At 41.5% G+C, this 24,964-nt stretch overlaps 1 protein-coding gene across 3 annotated transcripts in view; it reads right to left on the reverse strand.

Annotated features, from left to right (window-relative positions):
* The window catches only part of LITAF (lipopolysaccharide induced TNF factor), a 121,198-nt gene that overhangs the window by 35,966 nt on the left and 60,268 nt on the right, over positions 1-24,964 (reverse strand). For all 3 annotated transcript variants that reach the window (XM_085632131.1, XM_085632132.1, XM_085632133.1), the window contains exon 2: positions 210-290. The gene's annotated coding sequence lies outside the window, so the exon portion shown is untranslated. The remainder of the gene's footprint in view (positions 1-209; positions 291-24,964) is intronic.

Here is a 24,964-nt window from a genome sequence, read left to right on the forward strand (position 1 = left end):
AGAAGAGGACTGATACTTCCTCTGCCAATGGAAAGCCTGCAATGACAAGGTGTATATACCACTATTGATCAATGACAAATACACATGCAGAGAGGGTTTTCATTAAGGTTTACACAGACAGAAGGCACGGACTAATGAAATAAAGTAACTCTTAATTTATAACGTTACGGCTGATGACACTACTCTAGGAGATACGAAGTCCTTCTTACCTTAACAGATACTTCAAGGATGGTGTTCGTCAAGATGTCCACCAACACGAAGAACAAGTTTATCACACGAATATCAGTGGTCTGTGAAATGGAAAAGGAATGTCAAAAATAGTTAAGAAAAAAAACTTTGCTTGTATAAGCTCAGTCACATTATCAAGTCCACAGAACTACCAGTGTCCAACCAACCACTCCATATGAGCCATCCACAGGAAAAAGAAAACAAAAAGTTAGACAAAATGTGGCCCAAAAACATTCCCACGGAAACAAATTCCTTTAAGGTGTTAGAAGCTAAAAGTTAGACATATCCATATCACGCACGTCAGTTTAAATAAATAAATACAATAAAAAAAGGACAGAGACAAGCAATAGAGGCAGCAGGTAAGACCAATATTTTAACTAAGGATAAGAGAATATTCTCTGCTTTTCTTTACCATGACTGACAATTGCAGAAAAGCCCATATTGTAGGGAGAGTGGGGACTACAGGTAGACATACAGATAATCCAGCTCTAATTTATATTCTTCTATCTCTGAAACTAAACTAGGCTAGAAGTAGGCTTAAATGTAATTCACATAAAATGTGTATTCTGCAATCACAAGTGCTTACTTGTACACGCTCATATCAAAATGCAATTTTAATTGATCTCCCCGAAATTGTCAAATTTCATAGATGAATTCATTTCGCCTTAAATATTCCAAAAACTCTAAATGTTTAACATAACAAAGAGAGACAGCCTTAGAAAAAAAACACAACTTTCAATCGGTCAGGTTACAGTACAATATTAGTGGTACTATACAATTCACATGCATCTATTCAAGTCGAATTTCATCGCAGTTTTGTTAAGGTCTATATCTGTTTTAAGTAAGTAACCCATGTTGATTAACAGCAATTTAGCACTGGAAAAAGCAATAAAAAGGAATAAAGGTTCACTACGTTTCAGTACATTCAATAATACAAGTATTGATTTAAAGAAATACTTCCAAATGTCTGCCTGCTAATGAAAGACATAATAAAAAATTAACCAACTAGTGCTTCAGAATTCTCAGTTGACAACGGGTACCATTCATGGCCAAAATGATTGCTTAATGAATTCCGGATTACCCACGGGCGTAAATGTGAGAGCAAATTATATTAAGTCATGTAAACAAATGTGAAAACAAAGCGGCATACTACTAAACAATATGGTTATCTAATATTCATACATGAACTATCTCGGCTCTTCACAGATAGGCTCTCCGGGAGGGACATGATTACGGCATCTGAGGTGGTGGAGTTTCCACAAAACTAGCATTGGTGTTCAGCCTTGAAAAAAGCCACCATCCCCGTTTCCTTGGTTACACGGAGAAGCGCACTCCAGACAGTGCCTCGTTGCGAACACAATGCAACAACAAGCTCCTGAAGTGTGGTTTACCAGTAGAAAAGATACCATAGTGAGGGGAAGATTGGAAAAGTCTACAGGCTCCAGTAGTGAGCGGGCACTAAGCAAATGTGACTCCTCACTTGTTAGCGAGGGCACCGGGAAGAAGCTAGAAAGCTGTGCCAAGTTTGGGGAATGGGGGTTGTGGAGCTGTTCCTGCCCGATTGACTCACCAGATGGCCTCTTGTATGTGATGGAGCACTACAGCCTTGGACCTGGTGCTAGTTTCTTTCCCTTCTCTGCGCGGATGGTTAAGGTAAAGACATTGGGCCTACTGTGCCACCAATATGGCTGCAGCAGTACCAGAGTTTCACAAAGGGGCAGATGGGAAATTTGTTTTGGCTGTTAATGTGATGTATTAAGTTAAAGGGACTCAAGTCCTTTATGCTCCGAGTGAGACAGTACTGGTGTGCCACATTTATTCTGTTTCTTTATACACTGTGCCACCCGCAGCCACAAAAGGAAATGAAGACCAAAGCCCTCAGGAATCAGGAACAATTCTTTACTTCTGCATCTTTCCAGCCCCAGTGAGGACTGGGCATGGAATGCAGCCAAACCTTTTTAGGTCTCGCCTGACCCAGCGAATGCGCTGGTCTGGCGAGACATTTTGTGAGGGCTCCAAAAAGTGCTACCAGGCCAGCTTAGAGGTACAGTGCATGTGCGCGGGCACGCGCATCGCGCTTTACCGCAATTACTTTCACTTTCGCTATGTTTGATCGCGATCACTTTCGCGGCCGCTTTGATGTTCTCCGTGAGGCTTCAAAAGATTGCAGCAGTTAAAACAAGCATTGGCATAGCCAATAGGTCTCGCTTTTGGGACCTTATAAGTGTTTAGTTATGCAACTGTTGCATGGCTAAACACTTATTAAGGTGCCAAAGGCGAGACCTATTGGCTATGCCAATGCTTGTTTGAGTTCTGTTAAGGGGCAGGAGTAATTGATCAATTTTTCAGACTTCTCTACCAAAAATTACGATTTATGGAAAGGGGAACTTTATACAATTTCGATGCTAAAAGGGTTGCTTTCTTTAAATTAATCTTCTTCCCCACTCCTGTCCCTCTTCCTCTATTTCGTCCACAGCAACAGGTGAACTCGCGGGCTTTGTTGTTTACCGGCGTTTACTTTGCTTTGAGATCAAGTAAATTTACGGACCTGTTGGAGCCTGTGTGTACTAAACTAAGCCACTTCTAATCCTCTGCTGGTCACATTACTCTTGCTGGATACCAGGGTTCAGAAAGAGCAGCAGTGTGACGCCAAGATACTCTGTTTCTCCATATAGTCCCAGTAACTGTCAGGTTTTCCTTTTCGTCACATATTTTTTCATTATCAGGAATTCTAGACTCTAGGGAGAGGGAACGCCTCCTGTATCTGGGAGGTAGTCCAGAACATGAAGGGTTAATTAACAGCGCTTCTTTCCAGGAAGACTGACTTCAGGAAACATCTCTAATTTATGGACCCATACCTTCCATGTGATTCACAAAGCAAGAGTTATTTATACCTAATTTGCAGAAGCATTACCTAATTATGTGTGATTGAAATGTAAGTGTAATTTATGCATGTTTGGTGTACACAGCTATTACTTAACCATGTGTGAGTAAGCGCAGAGGGACACAAATTCCTTTGGGGCGCAACAATCTACAATGGGAGGGTTAAAGGGATTTTAACAGCTGCAAAGTAGTTGGTTTGGGGATTTTTTCTAAAGTGTTTAAACGCATTTGTGGGGCCTCCTATGACAAACTTAAAGGGCATAAGTTAGTTAAAAAGTGAGATACAATGGGGTAATCAAAGGAAATTCACAAGGAGGAGACAGGAAAGAGTAGAAAGCAAGGAAATGTTTTAATTTGATAAAACAAGAATGCCACAAAATATTTCCTTATACTACACCTGCATAAGTTACACAATATATATTACGCACACAGGGGGTATGATTTGTGTATAAAGTCGGATTTCTTTCATATCATGCAGTTCAGGTCTATTCTCCTGACAAGCACCGGCTTTGAATACAAAACTGGTACACACACGGAAAGGTTTGTGAATATGCTAATAACTGCATGTTAATGATGTATGTAGAATTGACTTATGCACGGACTAGCTTTGTAAATGAGGCCTAAAGTGTTTTTGATGTTCGCGTGAGCAGCTTGTTCGCATTGCTTCCTGCAAGTCGGGCGGATGTTTGCATGTTTTTGTCGAGTGAAGACCATCTCTATTCAGTCTGGGGGTGGAGTCCTTTTGAAAGATTCAGACTCGGAGACTAAATCCAGATCATAGAACATTCATTGTGAAATTCTTGAATCCCTTCATGGCATACTCCAACACACAAAGAATCTGTTTATAGGGGATTTTGGATGTGCATTCACTTTTCCTAAATTATTGTGACACCCGAGAACCATCATTCAGTAACCATGTCTGCGAAAAAGATCAAGGGAACGGAAACTTAAATCTATTAGAATGGAAGGGCTTGACTTATGAAGGGTTACTGAGGGGTTATAGTTTCCCAAGTTCCAGATGAGTTCTGGTTGTTAATGTCAAAGTCAAAGTCAAAATACTTTATTCGGTTAAAAGAAAATAACCATAAAAGCAACAAAAATACAGATACAGTTAAAAATAATACAATATATAGTTATTGTTACAGGGGAGAAGTGCAAACGAATTCCATATGGACAATTTAACCAGTTAACTGTCCATTGATTTACGTAATTTAAAAACATTATTAAAAAATTCTGCCAGCGAGGCAACAATAAATACAGTATCCATTCTTTGCAATTCTAAAAACGCTGGGCGGCATCTATTTAATTTCAACTCTTTAAGAATTGGGACAATACATTTTTTGCGAGGCAAGGTATAAAATCTGCAAAAGAACAACACATGAATATCAGATTGCGAGGATAATTCATCACATGGACATAAGCAGAGTTCATTTGACCAAGAATTCATTTGTGGGAAAGTTAATAATCTAAAAACTATATTAAATCTAAAACGTGTAAGACGAAATCTATCGTGGGTTGCCATAGAGAGACATAAATATGGTTGTAAATTTGCACCACTTAATATCAGCTGGTGGGAACACACAGTCTTTTTCTTTCTTTCCTCACACAGTCTTTTTTCCCTGAGATGTTCCATGCAGAATTTTTTCAATAATTTTCTGGAGATGTGTACCATTGACAGTGGATCCTCAAAATATTGTTCACAATCTATCTCTGTCAAAAAGGTCTTCACATAGTTTAACCATTTGAAAACATTTACATTTTCCAGTTGTAACAGATCCTGGATTATGGCTCGATTTACAACACATTCATTTACAGTCCAGACCCTGTGCCATAATAAAATGGGCTGAGTTTTTATTATATCTGAAATATATGGCTGCCCCAGCTCCTCATGGCAATTTAGGGTTGCAGTACTATCGGGCACGGACAGCATGTACCGCATAAACTTATTTTCAATTATTTGGATAGCATCTATGTTGGCATACCCCCAGAGTCCTGCTCCATAGATAGCCACTGATATACACGTTGCATTATAAATAGTTAAAATTTCTCTAAAAGGCTTCTTTCCCATTTTCTGTATAAAACTCTTTAGGGCCATTATAGTCTTTGAGAACAAAAGAGTTCTTGCCCTAATCGCATTTGTCCACGTGCCAGTCTCATGAAATAAGATGCCTAGATAAGAAAATGCAGGCGTGTTTTCTAGACTAGCATTATTTATTGAGATGGTTTTCATCCTTTTCTTAGTTCGCATTCCACAGTTCATGGTAAAAGTTTTGCTACAGTTAATTTTTAAATCCAAACTGTACATGAATTTGTTGAAGGATGTTATTAGATTTTGTAGGGCGTTTGGTGTTCGTGCCATTAAAACGGCATCGTCCGCGTACAGTAGTGCGGGAATACGCCTATTGCCAGCAACTGGCATGTCCCCGCACTCCTGCAGAAGATGATCTTCCAACCCATTTATATAAATCAAAAACAGGAAAGGTGCCAGGACACATCCTTGGCGTACTCCGCGCCCTATCCCAAAGGATTTACTACATTCCCCCCCTTTTCCATAACGAACAGTTGCTGTGGCCCCAGAATACAGCTCCCTCAGAAAGGAGAGGATTGAATCATCCACGCCCATCCTTTGCATCACTTTCCATAATTTATTGTGGGACACGCTATCGAAGGCCGAAGTAAGATCGACAAAAACAAGATATAATCGCTCTTTCTTTATCGATGTATACTTCTGTTGCAGGAAAAATAAGTTTAAGCATTGCTCTATAGTTCCTATGCCTCTTTGAAAACCAAACTGGAGGTCACTTATTATCCCGTTATCCTCCGCCCAGTTTTGTAATTTAGCTAAAATTACTCTGCCCAGGATTTTTATGGACGAGTCAAGTAGGGATATTGGCCTATAACAGGCGCAGTTTTGTCTGTCTCCCTTTTTAAAAATGGGAACAATGATTGATGTAAACCATGACCGACTCAGGCCCTTCGCCAGTGCTGCGTTAAAAAGCTGTACTAGAATGGGACCCCAGATCTCACTGTTAGCTTTATACAGATCAGCTGGGATCCCATCTGGGCCCGATGCCTTTCCACCCTTTGTATCTTTTAAGCTCAATAGAACCTCGGGCAGTGTTACCACTAGTTTTTCAGGTATCCCCCATTTCTCCCGTGGAATCTCCAGTAGTGGGACTGGTACTTTTTGTGCCTCCAACTCTTTCTCACACAAAGGGGGAGAGACCTCTTGTGGAGACGGTTCTAGACACATATAGAGGGGTGAAAAATGTGTGACCCAGTCCTCCTCATTGATTGCAATTTCTATGCGTGCCTTAGTATTATCAAAAAGGAGGGGCGCATTTACCACCCCCCAAAATGCTGTTGTATCTTTAGCCTGTGAGGCGTCGCATAGTTGTTCCCAGGCCATCCTCTTTATGTTTTTTTTTCTTTCTTTCAATGCAAGATTGTAGCGATTCCTTAAATCTCTTATTTGGATGGGGTTCCGTGGTTCCAGATGGATAGCATGTTTGAGCTCAGTCAAGGCTCTGGTACATGCCTTATCAAATCATCTTCTGGCATTTTTAGTCCCGTTTCTAAAAACCACCCTCAAACTCTCTTTAATTGTAGCTGCTATGATATTAAAATGTTCAATTATGTTTTCGCTCTTTGAATTTCCATCTAAACAAACTCTAAAGCTATCTGAGCAGATATTAACTAGTTTAGCTAAGAATTTGTTCGGGACCACCTTACTCCACTTGAGAGAATAACCATTTTGTCTCCCCATCAACACATCTGGGGCTGCCTGTATCTGTAAGCTATCATGTTGGCGTGCTAAAAATGGGCTATCAATTTCGAGAACTTGTGGGTAATGATCACTCAGTGGTAATTGGCAATTCTTATAGTTAGAGGCCCTAAATCCAGAAGTATTTGAGCAGATAATAAAATCAATGGTGTTCGATGCTCCCCTTCCAATAAAGGTCGGGGCAAACGATGTTGGGCACACAGTTAATTCATTTGCATATCCCAAATCACAATTAAATAATATCTCGTTCAGTAAATCCCCGGTTAGAGTATGGTCAAAGTGTGTAAGATTAATGTCTTGCTCTAACATTAAACCACAATTCCTTTTTGACCCGTTTTGCAAAGATGACAATTAAAATCCCCCCCCCCCATAAAATCATTACTTCCCTCGTCTTGCTAACTATCTCCCCTTGTAGATCCTCATTTAGCCTTTTCATAATGTTCTGAATAGCGGTACATGGGATATTGTTATAAAAATTAACTATCACAAGGCTGATCCCAGTTTTAGTATCTATCACTAATTTATGATAGTAACTACAATTATGATAGAAATGAACCCTCTCATATAATAATAAGTTTGAGAGGTACGTGATTATACCACCTTTGGATCTCCCATATGGCCCTCCTACTGCAGGAGTACAATAAGTTTTGTAGCCAATTAAATGTATAGGATCTATTGTCCAAGTTTCTTGCAGGGCCAAGATATCCACACCATCCGTGGCCATTTTCCATGAAGGATTAGAGATTTTATGTTTTAATCCTGCCACGTTCCAAAACATCACCTTACAGTTTCCATTTTGGGTGGATATTATTACCTCGTCTGTGACAACATGACCTATGTCAGTCTTATCTATCTCAACTATAGGATCACTCATGATTCCTTTTGACTTAGGGACGAAGTTTAAACTACTATCAAGGGGTAATTCCTTTTTACCTTTTACACACTCTTGCCCCGACAATTTGGCTTGATTATTCAGTTCTTTGATTACTAGTGGAGTCTTATAGCACAAACTACTACTAAACTTATCAAGATTTTCGTTGGAGGGGCTAAGGGCTGGTGGATTTGGCGTAGTATATGCAGATGGCAACAGGACAGAAAATTTCTCACACCCTAGACGTCAGTCGACCATATCCAGTGGACTGAATCTGTTATAGCAAGGGATGGCAAATGGAACAGACTGGATGCCTGGCCAATCTCCCCAATGTTGCGGGCCTCCCTTTTGATTTCTCCCGGATCTTCGCTGTATTAAAGTCCAGTGGTCATCTTCCCTCCATCCCTGCCTATTAAAATTTAAATCCCCATACAAATTATTTCTCCTTCCTTCCCTTGCACAATTTTCATTTCTAGTCCAACTCCATCTATCATCTAGTTGTTCATTTGGAGTATAGAAGTAGAATAAGGGTCTAGCTGTAATCAGCAAATCTTGATTCATAGGGTTCCCCTGGCAAATATAATCTACCGTTTGCGGGTTTTCAAAAGTTAGAACCACGCAGTCACCCTGTAGTTTCTTTCTCTTACTGCCCACCCATGATGCCCTTCGGACCATTAAGATTCTACTGGCCAAAACTGGAGTTTAGCCAGTGAATCACCTTGTTTCTTAGTGCTTCAAAGGGCTCCATAGTATGAGGTGCCAATTCAGGACCCCAGTTAGTACTACCACATAAGGGCAAGCATCCGGGGGCAAATTTATACTTCTGCTCTTTTCAATTTTCTCCTGTTGCGGTTTGTCTAGGTTAGGAGTAGGTGCGGAAGGCAAAGGTATAGTAGGTGCAGTCACTTCAGGTGCTATCAATAGCCCGGGAGTCCTTGTACTCACTACTGAACTATTTACATTTCGCATGGGTTCAGGCAGAGGGATTGTAGAAATTATTTTCTTCCCTTTCGGCCGATTCTCTTTTAAGACCGGTGGTTTATCCACCAATATGATTTCATTATTTGGCACTTTTTCCTGGGTGTGCAACTGTGTCTTTATATCCTTTTGGAGTGTTTGGAGTAGCTTCTCTATATCTTGGAGCCTTTCTTGTATAGGGGCAAATAAAGATTTGATTAGTGTTGACAGGGTATATATCATAAAATTTTTCCTGTCTTCATAACCGTCTAGACTACTCACTATATTACTCTCATCAAGAATATCAACTAAAGACTCATCTGGTAAAGTAACATCTATCATAGGTAGGGACAGTTTCTTATGACTGACAGCTTCAAGTTCTGGTTCAGGGTCAATCCCAGCTTCGTTTACCACAGAATCTTTAATACCACCCTTCTTAACAATTTTAGCCTTTACCTTCTTGCAAGTTAACTTTTTATTCTTGGCGCACTCTTTTGGAATTGCCCCCTGCCTATTTCCTTTTAATTTTCGAATTACGGTGTCATCCTGGGTGTCTAAATGTGCCCCAATCAAAGTTTCTTCCACAGGGTTTAATGATTCTAATCCCGTACTGATTGGGTTTTGTGATACCAGATCAGTGGTGGCACTATTATGTATCTGCGCATGTGCTTGTAATAAGGGGAGATCAGGCACGGTTTTATCAGGACTGCGTGCCGCAGCAATGTTACCTGTCGATGATCTCTTTGCAAAAGCTAGGTCTTGGGATACCCTTCTCTCCATTAGTACTATCCCATGATCTATCAAGCTATTAGTACGTACAATGAAATCATCTAATGTACCCGTCAGCTTATTCCCTGCGGTGACAACCTTACTTCTAGTTTCCCGCATATTCATATTAACAACAAACAGTATATACAGCAGGATAATCCTGTCTAATGATAAATTAAATAAAATAACCTATATTTCCAATGACACTAAATCGGGATCACATTAACATGTGTATAACTTATATATTAAAAGTGACGAAATGTCAGTAGAGCAATATTAGCGTGAATCACTAACAATATATCCCATATAGTATTTAGGATGATGTATTTCAGATATAGGCCTTACTTCATTGGCCGTCCCGTTCCTCTTTGTGCCTCTGAGGGCCTCAGAGGGCCCGCCCTTTGCCCGGGCTTAGCCCGGCGCAGTCCCGCGTGCGGTCCCCGCGTGGCGGTGGTTAGGCTAGTTTTTAAGTGCCTCCAGGCGCGAGAGCACAGTCGGCGGGTTCCGGTTCCTGTCCGGCGCTAGGGCTATCGGGAAAGGTAGTCCCCTCCACACAGCGGCCGCATATTGAATGGCGGCGGCGGGAGGGAGACAACGCTCGTTTCGCTGATGGCCAGGTAAGATGCGGCGTCAGGGATCACTCTCAGCCCTCCAGGACACGATTTCAAAAGTCACCCGCTTTGCCAGTAGTTAGGCCAGTTTTTAAGCGCCTCCAGGTGCGAGAGCACAGTCGGCGGGTTCCGGTTCCTGTCCGGCGCTAGGGCTATCGGGAAAGGTAGTCCCCTCCACACAGCGGCCGCGTATTGAATGGCGGCGGCGGGAGGGAGACAACGCTCGTTTCGCTGATGGCCAGGTAAGATGCGGCGTCAGGGATCACTCTCAGCCCTCCAGGACACGATTTCAAAAGTCACCCGCTTTGCCAGTAGTTAGGCCAGTTTTTAAGCGCCTCCAGGCGCGAGAGCACAGTCGGCGGGTTCCGGTTCCTGTCCGGCGCTAGGGCTATCGGGAAAGGTAGTCCCCTCCACACAGCGGCCGCGTATTGAATGGCGGCGGCGGGAGGGAGACAACGCTCGTTTCGCTGATGGCCAGGTAAGATGCGGCGTCAGGGATCACTCTCAGCCCTCCAGGACACGATTTCAAAAGTCAAGCATCAAGTTGTGGGGACTCAGTCCATTTTCCGGTCTAGATCAGGCAGTACTGATGTGCCACAAAGCCTAGGTGTTTCCTCATGCCTAATGGGTTGGGACAGATCTCCCCTGCCCGGAGGTAGAAGGTTTGGTATGAGGGCTGACACTCCAGGCTATGGCTGATAAACTGGAGTGGGCAAGCACCATGCAGCTCTGTTTTGTGGAGTCAAGACGGCATGGCCAGGCTGGTACGTCTTGCACTTTCAATGTGTGTTGGCTTGTGGGCAGTTACTCCAGTCACTGGGATTTGTGGCTGTGTGTGTGTTTGTCTCATAAGCCAGGGAACCCAATTCGTCCACAATAATATGATCTGCGGAACCATCACAGCTGCAGGTGAACAGCTTTGTAAAGAGGCAGCAAAGTACGCAGCAAGTGTATGGTCTCCATCTATCATCTAGTTGTTCATTTGGAGTATAGTATGGTCTACGTTGTCAATAATACACAGGGGATTATCAATAATTGTGTTCTTACAGATGTAAAGTAAGATTGTGAGCCATGCAAACTACCTTAGTGGGTCTGACGGACTGCATTAGAATCATTGGATTAAAATGCGGTCAATTATAGAGGATTTCTTAATTAAAGGCGGTCAATTATAAAGGATTTCTTAATTAAAGGCTGAGGAATAACAATCAGACATCAGAATTCGGTGTGATGAGTCCTAATATGGATTGGATTAAGTCTTGTTTTAAAATTTGGTTCTGGTACTCCTGTTCTTGGCTTTTGCATACTTTAGATCTCCAGAACTGTGAGCCCTATCTTTGTTTTGCAGTAGAATGGAGTTTCCCTTTCTTTCACATGACTTTCAGGACTTTCTTTAGAATGAACCATCTGGTCTGCTTTGGGATCTGTGGGCCGGGTACTTGCTGAGGTGGAACGGTGTAGTACGTTCAGGAACTGGCTATGTCAGCATTACTTCAAACATGACTTGGAGAGCCATGCCGTCACATCACTCTCCCAACAGTCTACAACCCATCCATTGCTAGGGAACTCTCTGGTACGGTGCATGAATGATACTGCCAGGTGGCAGCAGTGCTAGAAATTCACATTCACACAAAACCCTCAAAGTTCTCTCAAGCAAGAGGTTTTTATTTCAGATTATCTGACCACATGCACATGTATGTCCAGTTGTCACAGTTTGAGTTACTGTGGCAATCAGAATTGGATTCCATTGTGGCACAGTGGAACGGAGTCCACCTTACTGCCAGGTTTCCCCTGAAGTCTTTTAATTTTATAACGCTGGCTAACAGGCAATTGTGGCCACTAGACAGTTTGGGCCCGGTAAGCAGACCCTCAGTGTATGTACTCTTCCCTTGAACAAGGAAACCATTTTGGTTATTAATACGACAAATCAAACATTTTTTACATCAGCTGTAAAGAGTGGTTTAACAGCTCAAGCTTCTCTTAAAAGTCAAAATCTGAGCCAATAGCACAAGCTTTCGCCATTCATATTTTGTGAAACTATAGACCATAAGTGGAGTATCAGCCATATAACTAGCCAGGCCCTGGTATTAGAAGTAACATTTGAACCAATTTCTCTATTTGAAAGGTTTGATTGAACATTGTGCAATCCAATAGTATGTGTGCCTTGTTAATGTTAGGCCAGCTTTTATGTTTGAAAAACTTAACATGTGCTTAAGTGTTATATGACAGGAGGCGTTCTGCACAAGTACAAGTCACTAAACTTCATTTCTAACTCCGGTTAGGAAATAGTAGGACTTTCATTCATGTGAATTTAAAAACAAAAGTAAGTCTCCATGGACTTTATAGTTGCTAAGATTATGTCCCCAATTCCTAACATGAACTATTGGTGTTATGTAGAAACAAGCATGTATTAGTTATCAAATTACAGACTTGGTGTTGGCAAAATGTATTGCAATGTATTGATTATTTACCACTGTAGAATGTATGAAAGGCAAAGTAGGAGTTATATGGACTCCGTCTAGACGCTACCTGAATGCACAACAGGCTGACCCCGACACACAGCAACAAGGTATCGTACCTGCTGGTATTGGGTAAACTGTGACGACATGCATGCTGACCCCTCTTGTTTACCCTGTACTGGTTATCTTATTGGGTCATTGATCGCATATGGGGATGCATGGTTGCATATGGTGGGGAATGTCATAATATGATACGTTGCTACTAAGAACTGAATGTGAGGCAGATATCGATATGATAGTAATTTAATTTTATATTTTATTTTATAAGTCCTTCTCGAACTGACTGTGCTATATTGACTGTCCATGCAAAATGTATATGATAATTTTCTCTTTGTGCAGCTGGCTATTTACTCATGTTACATGACGATGTTAGATATACTGAAGAAATTGCTAAATAAAGTTTTTTTTTTTTTAAAAAGACAAAAGTAGGGGTCTGTGCATTAACAGAGTTTTGTACTGTGGCTCAAATTTATTGAGCAGCAAAGGCTAATCAATCTAAAAAGTGACTACATGCTTTCTAGGTAACCAGTAGTAGGCAATATTTTTTAACATTTCATCAGCTAATATATTCATTTATTTTATCTCCATTTAATGTTCACTTTAAATTCTTCCATTGTACTAAGAAACGTCTTAAAGACGTTTTTGTGACATAAGGAACCCAATTTACATGGGACCTTAACACAGGTCTCAATGGAATTGCCATCTGAACTTGGTGTAATTTGAGTAAAGTACATATATTAATAGTGATGGAAAAAAACAAAATACAATATAAAAAGGAAATAGTTTATCAACAAGTGGATTATGAGAGACCTGATCAAATTGTATCACTATTAAGGCCAATCTGGTAAAATTCTGGGTAAATTACTCTAAAAGTATTATGCAAAAAGTGCCACTCCCACTTCTCCAATAAATACAGTGTTGAGCAACCTTTCTTACCTCATCTTGAAGGATAAGCCTTAGAAGATGATCATAGTCCGCTTCAGCTCATTTATCGCACTGCTCGACGTACCTCACAATATTCTATCATGATGACCTATGGACCATCTTGCAGCCAAAGCTCAGCCCAGAGAGTCTGCACCATATACCGACCCCCTTTTTTATCCTCTCTCATAATGCTGCCACACATTTACTGCATATATCTTCCCCAGACTAAGTATATTTAAACCATTCTTTCTATCCTTCAAGCCTCCTCAGCCTAGATCAATAGCTCCACTCTTAATCTTCAGATTTCTCAGAGCAATGCTGGATGTGCGGCGCCTCTGAACGCACAGACAGCAGGTTTCTTTTTATCCATTTTGGTTTCTTTATCACCCTTCAAAACACAAATTATTCAGAATTCATGCATTCTGTTCAGTCACAGTCAATACACCCTTTTCAAGCAAATCAAGACTAGCAGTAATTCCTCTCGCTAAACCATATCTAACCAACATTATGCCTGTGGACACTCACATAATGATACAAATTACCACCATTATGACGAGTCTAGCGCAATAGTAGGAAGGGGGTACCACTATGCCAGTGATGCCAACAATATCATAGGGCATGGATTCCCAGAATATGCAAAGTATTATTATTAGATTCAAGACACCACACTCCATCACATAAGTAACATTTTTTTCTATTTTTTCAAAAAGATTCCCACAGTCTTTCACTGAAATGAACTTTTTCAACCACAGGAAGGCTCGTCAGTTCCAGTAATAAGTTCTCTATTGCAAAATTTGAGATATACTTTCAGTTCCCTAAAACAATATTTTCCACTGTCATAATAACTCTTAAAATCTAGCGTCTTGCGAGTGTTGACTAAAGGCCAAAGCAAAACGTCACTAAGCAACTTTGCTAGTTTGTATACGTTAGAATATACACCCCTTAACAAAAGATTTTAACATCCATTTTTCTTCACCAGACTAATTCTTTCACACTCCAAAATCATGTGCGTCAAATTTGCATTTGTACTCTTACAATGCCAACAATTTCCACGTTCAGACTTTTGCATTTTTACCCATTTTAAAGTTGATCTAATATCACTAAAAAATATCACTTATTGTGTACAGACTGCAAGTTGATGGAGTCCTAGAATCAGTAGGTAACAGCAAATTTTAATCAGCTATTCGTGTATGTAGATAAATGTCTATTTTGCTTAGATATTTAAGGTTGTCAATTATCAGCTTGTAAACAGACAATGTCTAAAATACAATTGCGTATTAAACTGATTTAAGCTGAATGCAGATATTTCTTTTCTTGATCGACCATTCAGTGGAATTATTGTTTGCATTTATGGTCTTGTAGGTAGGTAGGTAAATTCCACACACTGAGTTTGACAAAAAATAAAAATTATCCAATTTATTTGATGGAGTACAGTGGCTCAGGTGACAACTTTGTGAACCATGTCAAACCAAGTGGCGATGAAAAGGTGTGAGCATACAACTTCAATACTTTGTGGACTGAGGCAAGGCGTGCAATCCTCAAAAGGGCTCTAAGTCTTTTGAGGGTGGGTAATCAAGCGACAGCTAGCACGGAGGGCAATTAAAGGAGGGTAGCAATAAAAGTGGGAAAGACAAGAGATTTCTGAAGGAGACTGTGTGAACAAAACAAAGTCCTATTTAAGATCTTGGTTACTAGGAGGGAGATGTGTGGTGTTAGTAAAGGAGCACGTGCATCAGATGTTGTGTTGAGGTAACCATGGAGTGGGATGTGTCGTACTGGAACATTCTGGATAAATCGAACCTGGGACTGGGAAGGAAGTTTGCCAATCCCTATAGAAAGAGCCTGTATATCTTTCCCACTTAAGCAACTTGTCATAAGAAATACCATAAAAGGGACCCGCGGAGCTACTCAAAGTTGCCAGCTTAGTGAGAACTATACACTGCCACCTGTCTCTCAGACTTCATCAATCACATTGCTAGCAATGTGTTCCATAACACGATAACCGCACCTCGGTGGTCATCACGCACCAAATGGGAACACAGCTCACATAGGATAAAAAATAAATAAAAAACACAACACGCTTCCAATCACACACCCTATACAGTGTGGCATATAGCCCTTGTAGGCAAGCGCTTCAGCACCTCACATAGGTATAGTAAGTACTGTACGCTACAGCGCTGCACTGAGTGGAGCACCATCATCAGCAGCTTATAAAGTCTGTGTACTTAAACATCTTATTTTTACCTTGTTGCCACTATCATAATTAAAGATACGCGCTTACTGAAGATGTTACGCAACGCGCATTTTAATAGGATGTTTTTACTTCACGGCATTGTACAGAACGCCCAACCTGCAGCAAAAGCCTCACCCCTGCTTATGACCCTGAGCATGTCTTATTTCTGTCAGTGGCAGAACTTGTATTCTTAGAACATTCCATTCATCGCACGTTCTGGTAGGAGCCAGATGTGTGGACGTTACCATGACAAGGACAGGGCCAACACCCAGACTATCATGCCTATTATATCTTTCACTGTTTCCGGATATAGATCCAGAACAAAAAAACATTTACAGGGCGTTGCCCACGACCCAATGAAGCAAACTGGCTGAACCAGAACTGCACATACCGACTCTGTGATCCCAAATCAATTAGTTGTAAGAAACACTGCAACCCTTTTAAACACAGTTTCAAATTAAGCCACACATGAAACTGTCAGATAGCCAATACAAAGGATGTTTTTTACTCCTTACATGTTCAAAAAAACTGTTTATGTTACCAACAGCCTAACCAACTTATTTATTTTAACAGTCAAATGTAAATATTGATCTTGTAAAACGCAAGCATACATGCTGACATGCAAAAAAAATAAAAAAACAACAAGCAACTTAAGGGAGACTTAAATAAAAAATATGATATTTCTTTTTATTGGTGTCTACAGTGATCAATCATTTAAACTGGACATTACATGCATAGTAACAAGCAGCACGTGGGAACAACTGGTGGGTTTATATTCGAGTTCTTAGGATCTGCTTAAAAGCAGGGATCTGCTTAAAAGCAGGAAGAGAACCATCTAAAATGAGGCTTTACATTAGCTTAATATTTTGGGAGTCAGAGTGTATGCACTTCAGGTTATAGGCCTGTTCAGCAACCAGTTGTGCATCCACAGAGGAGCCATGTTGTATTGGGAAGCGGTAAAGAAAGCGGACAAGGTCCGCGGCAAACTGATCTACTTCCCTCCCTCAGATGAATCCGACGGGTAATTTTCTGAAGTATAAGGGAGAAAGCCACCTCTGTTCCCGAAGACCCTGTGTCACAATTTCAATACTTGTCTCTCTTTGGAACAACGATTCAAAAGTGTCCCCATTTTTAAATCACAAAATCAAGGAACGAAGGGTTCATGTCCCAAACAAGGCTCTGTCTATTATGAAGCCACCTCTTGCCTCCTTCAGTTACAAAGCAAAACCTTATGCCGCTACTATGTTGAGTAGTCGAAAGTTTAGGTAACCTCTCCTCTTTGATCTCTTTGGCTTCGTCTCTGCAATGACCATTGGCTTGAGATTAACTGCACTACTTCATCTCAGACGAAATCCTGAAAATGGCACTAGTCGGCAACTTGTTACGCAAGTTTTATCACTGCTGCCAATTACACTATACCGAAATGTTCATGGCTTTTTAATGTACCTAGGTCTTCAGATATCATACTGTGTGCCTTACATAATGGTGTGCACTCATAATGTTTCAACATCTTCGGATTATGAAATTTTGGACCTTATGTAATGATCAGGTTTGCGGTAAAACGCTCTAGTACCTTGAGTAATGTCTGCGCTATATAAAAATACATAAAGCTTTAGTGTGTTAAATTGTTCCCTGTCTCCTCACACCAAGCTCACTCCACTGCATCACAGCTAGATAGGCACCACATAATTCCAAAAACAAAGAGCAGTGTAAAGCCACTGTCGGTCATTGCGTGGGCAAAGTTTCTGTACTCAGCTTGGTATTTGTACACCTGGGCAACAGTCAAGTTCATGTCTCAGAATGCAAAATCTTGGCCCTTTTCAGGCTGCTAACTGTACAAAATGTCCATTCTGTAAGGAACCAACCAGGACAGTTTTATGAATTAACCTGCATGCCTGAAATTCTCCCTTTATTGTATTGTAATTGCATTTATATAGCGCTTACTACCCCTGACGAGGCATCGAAGCACTTTTTTCGGAGAGTAGAGCTGTACTCCGGGACCCACAGAGGATAAGTGTTGAATTAGTATAGTGAAACATGCAAGTACATTTTAAGTGGTGGATAGGTTAGTCAGTTATTTGGATTCCGAAGATAGCAGAAGGATAGAAGAGGAAAAAAGGTTTGTATTTATATAGCGCTTGTTACCCCCTGATGGGGTGGTAAAGCACACTACTGCGGAAACCCTAAAGGATTGGTGGTGAATTAGTATGGTGAAATATTAAAGTAATTTGAGTGGTTGATATGTTATTCATTTATTTGGATAGAGAAGGGTAGGTGGCGGGATAGAAGAGGGAAAGAGGTTTGTATTTATATAGCGCTAGCTACCCCAGATGGGGTTTTGAAGAACTTTTTTGGCGAGTAGCATGCTACTCTGGAACCCAGAAGGATTAGTGTTGAATTAGTATGGTGAAACATGAAATTAATTTGAGTGGTGGGTATGTTAGTCAGTTATTTGGATTGAGAAGGGTTGTGGAGGGGTAGGGAGGGGTAGAAAAGGGAAAAAAGGTTTGCATTTATATAGTGCTTGTAACCCTTTATTGGCGAGTAGCATGCTACTCTGGAACCCATAAAGGATTAGTGGGGGAAACACCCATTACAACGCATCCGTGTTCACGCGCTGCCATCGCAACGCGTATTTTACATCGCTGGAGGCTTCACACCGCATGCTTTTACATCGCATGCTAGTAATGCGCAGGCACATTTAAATCGCTACCGTTTACAACGCGAGCAATTGCGACGCCGAAACTCGTGCGTATGACGGTTGAACTTTAAAGTGGCATCTACTTACAGTGAAGGAGTTAAGACGCTCCAAAGATATGTGTGTTGTTTCTCAAAACGATTTGCACCTGCCTGAATGGAGGGATTCCGGATTTATGGACGAAAATGTCCTTATGAAAATGTCCCGTGGCACTAAAAACACCCAGGTTTTTTGTCGTTTCTTTACACTTGGGGATGTCAGGACAGGCGCATATCTGCAGGTGGAGGTTGCAGAATAATCGTGCTGCTGTATTTTGCGCTACCTGCAGCTTGATCAGCACGCATGGCAGTTGTTATATTATGGTATCTGCTCGGCACTTGCTACTCAGTGGCGGCACAGAAGAATAAAAACACACAGGTTTTTAGTAGTTTCTTTAAACTTGGGGATGTCAGGACAGGCGCATATCTGCAGGCACACACTATAGAAACATAGGAAGCCCTGAGGAAGGCAGCAATCCGCAACGGACCCTCACACGGTCACCAGTCCTTCCCATAAAAGAGCGTGATGAATGTGCAAGTCACCATCTCTCCTCCCAAAGGAAAAAGCGTCTTAGATCATAGTTGTCACTTATCTTACAGTCTACTACATGTGCATGTGACCGTGCGGCATAGGGAAAACAGCAGTTATAAATTCCCAGGACAACAGGCACTAATGAGAGTCTATCAATTCAACAGGGACAGATAGGCTTTCTAACCTATTGTAAGCGGAGCCCACCAGTACATGAATTGCCACTTGTATCCAACACAAGATAACAGACAGTGTCCAGTAAAACACTCAGTGCAAACATATCAAATGAGCAGGACACGTCTAAATGCTGTCTAGAGAAGAGTGCATAAGTAATACTGGAGGTTTATGTTACTAACAGTCAGACCTGCCAACTTGCACTGCCAACTTGCACTGTGGCACCGAGTGACAGACGATATTGGCTCACTTCACTGTCGCCTGATGAATAGCAATCAGAACCGTAAGGAGCAATCCTGAGTAACCTTGAGGATGGCTATTGCCAAACGCAACACTGCCAGATTGTGGGAAGCACCCACAGCATCATCCCTTCGAGATTGGACGAGTTGTGCTGAAAGCCTTAGACTTGATAACTTGGATGATCATGTTGACGGGACAGGGCGGGGGAGTCCTGCCTAATGGTGGAAATATGAATCTGCATGTTGTATACCCTGTTGCTATCCTGGTCTATCTTGGTGTGTTTGCAGCTGAATGCTTTTTTGTATCATTAATAAAACGATTTTTTAAAAATGTTACATTAGATGGCATAGTGCTTATTTTAAGTTGGTGTATATGCCAATCAGAGTCAAGCACGAGGTCTGGAAAGGCCGATCTTTGACAACCCTCGCCCAGCAAGACGCTTTTTAAAACAAATAATGACGTGTGCAGCAAGCAATTTTCATCTCTTGTGTGAAAACATGTTAAATAAAGAATCGAATAGCAAGCTGAGGAGTGCTAAGTAGCCCTTTGACCTCAGGCACTATTGCGTTCCAGACTAAAATAAAAGTGCATACTCATTCACCACAAAAACACTCCCTCTCGCCATTTTAGAATGATGTGGAAATTATGTTTCCTCAAAAACTTCTACACAAATTTGAAGGGCACAGGGTCCATTTAGCTTTCGTTCAATTCAATTGCGATTAAGAATAAGGACTGGGAAAGCGACTAGGTCTCGCCTTTGCTGCTGGGCGCTGGCGCTATTGATCCATGTTTTGCCTCCTGCACAATGCAGAGCAGTAAAAAAAAAAACACGCATGGACAGTCATGCGTTGGGGAGGATGTGGCGTTTCGGCCCAAGCTGCCGACTCGAACTGTGTCAACATCCTGTGATTCTGGAAACTTAAACACTCTGCGCCTCTCAAATGTATGTCACCTTGAATAATGTATAACTGGTGCTCTTGTAATGGGCTCCAATACCTCTGGGTCGAGTTCGCGCTACACAAAACTGCAACAACAAAAAGTCACAGTACAACGCCTGGTAGGAAAGGCAAGACCCACTGGCTTTGGCGGTGTTTACTTAGTAAGTTGACAAGGAAGGGATTCGAGATATCCCAGGTTAGACCCGCCTGTGAGGTGCCACAGAAGCAACACATCATCAGCATGCACACGTGTGTACATAGCATGGTGGAGCAGAAACTGAAAAACCGACTGAAACCCATGGATCATCATCTACGGCGCAGGGACCGCCTTCTTGGCTTTTCATCACAGCTGCTGAGCGTAGGTGTCTCCGCTCTGTAGTGGACGTGTTCTAATGACGCGCAATCAGAGGACACAAGGGAGTTCAGCTACTTCGCACCAAAATTGACACTTTTCACATTCATGGGGGTCCAGAGAAAAACTGCGTGTTAATGATCTCTCAATTTATTTGGGTATTTTTTTACGCGCGCTGCACAATAGGTAAACTTGGAATGTTTATAACGACAAATTAGTATTCAAAACTTATTTGTGGGAAATAAATTCTGAATTCACAGCATCTGTAATTGTAATGTTTGTCCAGCGTTCGTCCGTCATGGGTAAGGGGGGGGCGCAGGGGGGGACGCGATGTTATGACGTCCGATGTTACGACGTCCGATGTTAACGTTGGCGAGGTTTCATACTTGGCTATAGCCAGCAACGCATTCGCGTTGCAACGGCGCACGATGTTCTAAATTACGATGTGATGGATTTCGCGATGTATTCGCCACGTTGTTAACGCACGCGATGGGAGCGTGCGCGATGTATCGTCATACATCCATTAGTGGTTAGTAGAGTGTAATATGGAATTTGAGAAGTGAACATGTTAGTCTGTTATTTTGATTGAAAAGGATGGCGGAGAGATAGAAGAGTGGAGGGTGTTTTTTTTGGTCATAGCAGTAGGAGGAGGCTTTTGGATGAGTGAAAAGGGTTTTTGGAAGGGGAAGAGTCAGAGGGAAGAGTTTAGAGATGTTTGTTTTGGGGGACCGTATGGTAAAAGAGGTGTCAGATGATGCAAGGATGGGTAGAGTAGGAGAGAGTCTAGAAAGCGTTATTTTGGGGATCATAGTAGTGGTATGGGGTTTGGGATAAATGAGAGAGTAGATGTGTAGGGTGAGAGATAGGGAAGTGCATTGGAAAGAGTAGTAGAAAGTAGTTTGAGATTAGTCAGAAAGTTGAGCTTGAAGATATATTGGGAGAAGTATAGGCTGAGAAATAGGGTAGTGCAATGGAAATGCCAAATTAGAAGTGATAAATATATAGATCCATAAGTACATTGAAAATATATAGATGCATAAAGGAGGCAAGTATATGTAGATTAAAGATATTGATAGAGGTACAGGATGAGAAATAGGGTAGTGCATTGGATATGCTTTTTCAGGAGAAAAGTAACAGACACACAGATCCAAGTACATGGAGGTACATAGATGCACAATGTAAGCAAGTGCATGTAGACCAAAGATGATTTTTTGTTTGTTTTAAAACAATTATTGTACATGTTTATACAAAGCAATACACAAAGATAGGTACATATCTATAGTGAAAATAAATACTTATATACAGAGGGATATGCTGTAAATTTCTGTTTGCGTATGGTGCTTGAGTGGGGAAGAGCCAATTCTTGAGTAGTTTTCTGAAGCTAAGGTGATTGTCGGTGGATCTTATGTTGGGGGGTAAAGAGTTCCATTGCTTGGCAGCTTGAACAGAAAAAATGTGCCACCCATGGTTTTTTTCTTGTATCTTGGGATTTTGAGGTGAGATGCCCCTTTAGAGCGGAAGTGCCTTTGTTGAATGTGTTTGGTGATTTTATTCCCGATGAAGAGCGGTCCCATTCCATGCATTGCTTTGTGGGCGATACAAAGTAGCTTGAACATGGATCTTCTGGCAATCGGTAACCAATCCAGGGCTTTCAAGGCAGGTGAGATGTGGTCTCGCGGTTTGATATGCAAGAGTAGTCTGGCAGCAGAGTTCTGAATCCGTTGTAGTCTTTTCATGGTTGTTAAAGGTGATCCGTGGTAGAGGCTATTGGCGTAATCGAGTTTGGACAGAACATGGGAGATGGTAGCTTGGACTTTGTGTGGAAATCCCAAATGAGGGAAAATCCATTGCAGCGTTTTTATAGTGAAAAAGCATGATCTTGTTAGTTTGTCCACTTGGGCATTCAGCGACAGCTTGGAGTCCATGGTCATTCCGAGGTTTCTTACTTCTTTCGATACTTTAGGCAGTGATCCCAATTCATCAGGCCAGGCGGCAAGCGGGTCATAATGTTTCCAATCGCCACACATGAGTATTTCCATTTTGGAAGCATTCAATTTGAGATGGCTCCATGTCATCCACTGATCCACGGCTCTGAGACAACTGAAAATTGGGGATTTTCCAATGTCTTTGGGGCATTCCAGTTGAAGGAGTATTTGCGTGTCATCTGCATAGTTACAGCACTTGAGGTGAAATTGATTGATCAGTTCCGGTAATGACTTTATGTAGATGTTGAAAAGCATGGGCGAGATGATGGAGCCTTGAGGGACCCCTGTTTTTTTGGAGTATGGTTTGGACGAGAAAGGTCGGGTATGGATGATATTAGTTCTGTTTCGAAGGTAGGATGCAATCCAGTCTAGAGTAGTTTCCTCTATGCCAGCTTCATAGAGTCTTTGTTTCAGAGCGTCATGGTCAACCGTGTCAAAGGCAGCCGAGAGGTCCAAGAGGAGTAGCGCAACAACCCCGTATTCTTCAGGTCATCCCAGATAGCAAGAAGGGCGGATTCAGTGCCTCTTCCCGAACGGAATCCTGTTTGGAAGTCTGAAAGTATGGCATTCTCTTCAATGAATTGCGACATCTGGGCGAACGCTGCTCTTTCTATCAGTTTGCCCAGGTAAGGTCCATTTGTAATGGGTCTGTAGTTGTCAGGGTTCAGCGGGTCCAAGTTTGTTTTCTTCAGTAAAGGGTGTATGTATGACTTTTTTAGTTCTTCTGGAAATATTCCAGTAGTTCAGGAATCTTTGAGGATTCTTCTTACTGGAGTGGCAGCAGAAGTTGTTAAAAGAATTGTCTTGAAAGTTTGTGGTGGACAGGGGTCAGAAGGGCTGCCGGCAGGCCTGCTTGCTTTGACCAGGTCCATAAATTCATCGTGTGAGATGTGTTGGGAGGAACGGAGAGGCTGGGGTTAGAGTATTCTTGGATTGTTGTTTTGTAAAAGGGTTAGTGCTGGTGCTTTGTTTCTGTTTTAAGTACGAGTCCGTGTAATGATTTGCCAGATTGTCTGTAATATCTTGAGTAACAGGATGAGTTCCTTCTAGGCACTTTGGTTTGCAAAATTCATTGAGTATTTTATAGAATTCTTTATGTGCACATTTAGCATTTTGAATTCTGTCTGAATAGTACCTTTTCTTAGCTTTTTTGATAGCCGACTTGTATAATCTGTTAATTTTTTGTAGGTGAATTTTGTCTTGTTTGGCGTATGTTTTGAGCCAGGTACGTTGCAGCTTTCTTATTTGTTTTATTATGTCTTTTATTTCTATGTTTCTCCAAGGCGCTTTTTTCCTTTTGTCCTGTTGTGTGGTTTTGAGCGGTATCAGGATATCAAAAGCTTCCTGTAACCACTCATATAGTTTTTTAACAGAATTTATTGTTTACAGATTTGTACTGGATGTTAGTTGTGTTTCTAAGTGTTCCAAATTGAGTTTGTTCCACGGCCGACAGGTGGATGGATGTAAGGTCGTTTTAGGGGAGTCGCTTGGTGTTGTTTTATGTTGAAAAGCAAGCAAGTGGTGGTCTGACCATGTGACCAGAGTTATAGTTTGAAAGGTAACTAGTTCAGTATTAGCACAAATGACATCTAGGATATGTCCAACGATGTGTGTGGGTTTGTGGACAATCTGATGCAGGTTCAATGCGTCTAGGCCAGTGATTAATGTTTTTGGATGGGTCATATTGAGCTTGTCAAACCAAATGTTGAGGTCACCCAGAACGCATAGGTTGCAGTGTATTGTTATCAGGTTTGAAACTGTGTCTAGAAGTGTGTCTGGGAATGTCACCTTGCTAGGTGGAGGTCTGAAAAGGAGCAGGAAGTTAAAGGAGGAAGACGGTGTGGGATTGCATCTTGTTAGATGAGCCTTACAATTCTTTATGGATATGTTGTCAACTTAAGTGATATGTAATGTTTGCCTGAACACAACAGCTAGACAGGGATGTGGAATTCCTATAGCCCGAAGCCCGGAACATATTGTTTGGGGTCAAAGGCAACAAGTTTTCATGTGTATTTTGTCCTTGGGACAAGTAGGCCCAACCCCCTACAGCATAAACTCTTTGGCTGCCAGTTTACAGTACCACAATATGGATCAGGAAAAGGCATTGCCTGCAGTTAAGGTAATATTTGTGCTCATGTATTAATGCTGTTCAAACTTGTATTTATGGTTCATTAATGCAAAGCCTTTATTACAAAAATAAACAAGCATTGGTAAAGTCAGTAGGTCTGAAATGGT

This window comes from Triturus cristatus, chromosome 10 (assembly GCF_964204655.1).
Source record: "Triturus cristatus chromosome 10, aTriCri1.1, whole genome shotgun sequence".
In the NCBI taxonomy this organism is placed as follows: Eukaryota; Metazoa; Chordata; class Amphibia; order Caudata; family Salamandridae; genus Triturus; species Triturus cristatus.